Consider the following 6,000-nt stretch of genomic DNA (forward strand, 5'->3'; position numbering starts at 1 on the left):
CTCATTGCTGTGCGACAGAGTATGAACAGCCAAACCAAACTTGGCCCAGGTTTTTGCACAGTAGTATCAGTCATAAACCAGCTCCAGGTGAACTCTGCAAAAGAGAATCTTCTATCAGAGACGGAAACCTCAAATCAGTTGTGTTGTTAGCTTTTTAGTAGATAATTTTGCGATTTTAAAGGTGTGAGTGTAAAAAACAGTTTGGCAGTGAGATAATTCAGCCTATACTGATAGACATAAGATCTATAGAAAGACATCTATCCATCATCACCGACAGGGCAATATTTTTATAACCACTAGAGGGCAGCAGAGCGTATAAGAAAATCCTTACATTTTGACCTTTGCCCTTTGAGTGAGGAGTTTTGTCCCATGTGCACTCCATGAACTCTGTGTGTGTTCAAATAAATACTTCTATTTGTGTATTTTCCAGAAACATTGGCTAAATCCTTTTCTAACAACTGTACCTGAGCTCTTCGTTACACTAATTACTGAAATTTTTGTGTTTGTTTAGTGCTTTATTTGGATGTATCTATACTGAATGTTTTAACTGGGAAACATGAGGAGTGCTTGTTTTGTGATGACTGGATTTTGTATTCATTAGAAGGCCATATATACGGCACCGCAAACAGGTTGTCAGGCCCGTAGCCAGCTCGTGCTGCATCGGTACTTTTACAAGCAGGCCCCCCAGAAGCCTCCTCTCTGCCTGTTTTTAGTGGCTCTTACTGCAAATGGAAACACTTAGGCCCCACGATAAATTACCCGCCCGGCTGATGCCACACCACATGGACCCCCAAGCTCTTGCAGACGCTGTTTGGATTTATATTTCAACATGAAATACTCCTCCATCGGGTCGCATGAGTTGACAAGAGGAGCAGGGGGGGAGAAAAACATTGTAAGGCTTGGGTATTTTGATTAAAGTTCTGGATACGCTCCCCTCACTGGCGTTGACATTGGGGTTATTTCGGGTTATAAATAGACTTCCGTGGTTATTTATTTCCCCGGGAAAGTAAACAGCCATTAGGGTAGCAGGCCGGCGGGGGATTGCTGAGGCTAATCTAATGTTTGTTTGGAGGCCATAAGAGACAACAGGGTACACCAGGCCCTGCTCTTCATCAGAGCATCGGCAGCAGAAACAACAATGATGGTAAAACCAGTCCAGTGAGGTCAAGGTCAAGAACACTTGACATAACCCTCTGGGTTCAGGGTCAAGGTGGACCCTGCAACAATCCTAATTATCATTCCAGCAATCGTGGGGTGTGTTTAACCACCGAGTGATGTCACCGCAGCTGACCAAACATATTGTTGTTGAAATATTGCCCTTTCCGTTGTAGCATTGACAGCATTGTGCGTTCGCTGGGGTGAGGGCAACCATAGCAAACACAGCTGAATCTGGGGTTTACATTTCAGCGGGATGACGGCGTCTGGGTGAACCCTATGGGAGAGGGGGGGAGGGGCGGAGCCTGGCAACGTGTTCAGCTCCAGTGCCTTGCCACAGTGGTGCAAGCAGCCCTGTCAGTCATGAATCTGCTGCATCTCCCAGCCACAAACTTTAGCTCGGGCCTGCGATGACAAAGTGGAAGCCGTCACTTTAGGATGATAGGCCGCAACTTTACAAGTCAATAAAAACAGAGACCTTAACCAGCTTTGACTGGAGACCTGATTTGATTTAAAACTGAAACTGCAATGTTCCCTCACTGTCCAACAGCTCAATTGAATTGTTTTTCCTTCTGAATTTTTCCAGAATGATTCCAGATTTATCAGATGAAAGGTTAACAAACGACTAAAACGACGTCTCATTGGACAGAAGGTATGGCCAGATGCACACTCCTCCATTCCCCGTCCATCACTTTTTCTTCTTGTGGGTTGTTTCCATGATGGCGTGGAATTTTTGGACAACACCTATTTTGTGGAAATTCCTTCCGCAATTCCGAATGGTCGTCCACGTAACCTCAGGGGAGCAGCCAGCGACTATGTAATTGGAGAAGACTGAGTACACACAGAGGCTGTAGCCTGGTGAGTTATCGAGAAGGTGAAACAAAGATTCCCAGATGTTTACCCAGACCGGCCATACGTGAGCTGGCTAATGAACTTGGGTCCAAAATCGCACGAGTGGCACCCAGAACCAGAGTGAACCTTTGACCTCCGGGTCCATTACAAGCAGGAAAAACTGTAAGTCCAATTGGGAATGAAGCCATGCAAATCAATGACGTGTGAGGAGCCAGTTTACTTTTCCTCTTTAAGGAAATCTGGTGTTCTGAGCATCGCTCTGGAATCTCCTTTCACTGTTGGAAACCACCGAGCCGTTAAAACGGAGCGACGCGGCGCTGCTGCCTCGTCTCAATCAAAGCGTCACACATCAAAGACGTGCTCCCCTTTTCATACGAGGCTTTTTTTTTTTTTGGATGTGCACAGTTTGTTTTGATGGAAAATTTGTGGGCAGACTGGTCGCTAATGGGCATGGAAAACTCGCACCTGCGGTGCACCAATGTTTTGAGAATCCGAGACACTGAATGGTTGCGTCCGTGCCTTGAGAGGAGCCCGACACCACCCGGGGAACTATTCCAGACAGGATATAACACTGTGTTTTTTTTACGAGATATACAGTTCAATACGTTCACCCGAAACAAGAATACACTCAACATGGGAGTGGGATCGACATCAAGTACAATAAAACTCTGACGTCACCTTAGATGTAAAGCTGGCACTGCTCTCTGGGATGTAATAGTGGCGTAACACTCTTTGATTAGAGTGTTAACTGTTATTACATCAGTTATTGCGCCGTGCGTCAGCCTTTTTCAACACATCCTGTATTATGTCAGGGCACTGATGGAGGGAAGGTTGTGTGAGTGCTGCTGCTATCGTCATGTTCTTCACTCCGCGACATGTCCTGTCTCCCTGCTTCCCGAGGGGCTCCTGGTGGAAACGGACCTGTTTTTGCACCGATGATATTGTGGAATTCGCAAAAACTGCCTCCTCAAGTCAGCCATCAGGGCACTGAAGCCAGTGTGAGGTCATTTCTCAATGCACCTCTGTTTATCCAACAATCCCATCCATCTTCTGTTACCCACCTATTCCCTGGAGTCACCGGGTGTGAGCCTGGATCTTACCCACAGGTAATCACCTCGGGACACACAATCTTATTCCAAAATTCTTTCTCCAGTCATTTTGATGTGTTGCAGTTCTTCAGGTTGATTGGCTCCTCACACTCCCTTTAAGGTCAAATGGCACTGACCCTGTCAAGCACGGGGCGCTTCCTCCTTTTTTACATGGTAAATATTGTATTCAGATTAAAAGCAATGTTATTCTGTTTTAAATCTGTCTGATATGACCATTTTAATGGTTATCAGCAGAAGAGGTTGAGTTGTGAGGGAAGCGGAACGCACTTATTAACCAAATATGCTCGTTTCACAATTTCACTTTCAAATAAAACCTGGAAGCTGTTGTTTTTCCTCTGTGTAGATCTATCGCCACATTCCTTCCATTCTGGTGAGAGCGAGAGCCGGAATCACTTTTTCTATATATAAGACAAAGTGCGTCACTTTCCGTCCCCGTCGCCTCCGCTGTGGTTTCCAGGACTCGAGGGAGATCCATAAGCAACGGCGGTGTTCTGTAATTAGTGGTGAGTTTCAATCTCTAAATTAGAAGGGCATCTCATTAAATATTACTTACTGTACCTCTTTAAACAGGAGCATTCCTCATAATAAATCAGCCAGAAAACATCTGTTTAAAGAGACCTACGACCAGTTAATCTAGATTTATTGGAGAACGAGTTGGAATTAACCAACATGTGATGGAAATGTACTAATATGTGTTTTATAAGATAGTTATATTTGATCTCTATTTATATATACAGTACCGGTATATATACTTATTTCAGCATGTTATTGCCTAAAACTCCAAAAGCATCCCTAATTTCTCAGAACAGCATAACATGAAATGATATTGTTTAATAGGTTTTTGTTCCTTTTTTTTCTTGTACAGTTTTTATCCACCAGTTGCTCTTTCTTTTGCCCTCTTTCTCTTCTGGGGTACTTTGGTTTTCTTCTTCAACTCGACTCCAGTCTCTTCAGCCCGCTACCTTGGGATATTTATTGGAGCCATTGTTTGTTCTCTTCATGAAGGACCTAGGAGCTGGAGAAGCAAGCGGGTGAACTTGTGTCACTGGTGTTGATGTCAGTTCTCACCTGTAAGAACTGTCTCATATTAAGCACACCTGTGGTAGCCATGCTGACTTTCTGATGACTTTCTGATTTCCATCAATAGAAGTTCTAGAGAACTAATAATCTGAGGTCTTTTTGAGTTTGAGAGTATTTCAATGTTGGGTCCAGATGGTAATTCAAGAATTCCAGCTGACTGCCCCAGATGATGACCTCCATTGATCTGGGCTTAGGCTGTAGCTTATATATAAGACTGCCACAGCAAAGTGGAAGGGAGGGACATGGGTTTTAAAGGCCCACCCTCAACAATTTCCTCTCCATAAATCAAAATGGATAAGCTCTGTCTGGGGACTCCCAAAAGGAACAGAGATTTTTGGTTTTATGCCGACCTTTTTACTGTACTCTACACAGCCTATGGAAGCAGCTGATTTTCTGTATAACTGAGGACAGTAATCAAGTGAAATTCTTCTCAAAATGTATCACCCATTCTGGTTCAAACTATCTGGTAGAACTGGTAATTGGTTGGTAGAGTCGGGGCTCCTTTAAAGGAAAGTCAATGGTGTAACAAGTTCTGTCAAGTTCATCCAAGATGAGCTAAATTTATATGATATTTTTAATCTATGAAAGTGTTTTGCATGAGAAATGGTTCAATCAGTAGCTGGATTGGGGCAATAAAGTTATGTTGTCACTCAGCTTTTCCTCTTCGCACCACAAATATGATCTACTGTGGATCCAAATAGTGAGCAGATGTTGTCAGGATTTCCTCTCAAAGTAGCAGTCACAGCAGCCTTTGTGGTTTATGTCTCCTTATTAATGTTACTTCCTCTGTGCAAACTTTCCAGCACGATATTTGCCTGTGGTTTTGACATATCTAGATTCCTCCTCCCTACTAGAAATTTAAAAAAAAAAAAAAATTACCATAATTTTCCCTGTAATGAGATTCTCTGCAGGGACCAGGGGTTACGGAACATGAATACAGTCAAGTCATGACATGACTCACCCCATCAAACAGTGTCTACAAATATGTGCCTGATGTCAATGACACTATGTCTAGGATGCTAAACGCGGTAACATCCCTGAGAAAATATCAGGGAGTAATTACACATTTCCTCTGAGATATGAAGCTGTTTTAGACATCCTACTCTTGACATGTTCCCGAATACCCCTTTAGGATGGATGAAATGAAAGAAATACAATACAATAATGTCAACAAATTTCACCACAATTGAAATTTATGTCTACTAGCCACTTATTGCAACTGGCTGTACGAAACCAGTTCCTCGCGACCTCTGTCCGCGGGTTATTTGATGAAAAAAAAAAGAAGAAAAAGTCAGTTGAGGCCAGTAAATACTTCCAATGTAAACCCACAAGAGGATGTTCTGGAACAATTGAGCCAAAGCGTCTGGCTGACACTCCGCAGAGCTGCGTGCATGGGTAATTGGTGGAGCGGCAGAGGAATGACCTTAAGTTTAGATTCAAGCAGTTAGGAGACCTTGGAGACAGCCTCCATCTCCAGGCTGTCTCTCACATGCTTATAATTTGGGACGAGGTTTACTGTATATTCTGCCACTGGGAGAGTTCACGTGGGCATCATAATGCCTCCACCATGACAGCACAAGGTCTCTTATGAGTGCGGTACCCGATGAGCCGCAATGGAAAAAATGAGCAAAGAGTAAATCCAATCGCTAAATTGCATTTGTGCGATATACAGTGAAGCATCAGAGGCCGACATCGACGCCAACCACATTTGCGGCAGCTTTAGAGCAGCAGAAACTTCGACCGACTCTGAGTTCCTCCCATTTTGCAGCACTTGAACTTCCCCTTGCTGATCATTTCTCTTCCC

This window comes from Takifugu flavidus, chromosome 15 (assembly GCF_003711565.1).
Source record: "Takifugu flavidus isolate HTHZ2018 chromosome 15, ASM371156v2, whole genome shotgun sequence".
NCBI classification, from domain to species: Eukaryota; Metazoa; Chordata; class Actinopteri; order Tetraodontiformes; family Tetraodontidae; genus Takifugu; species Takifugu flavidus.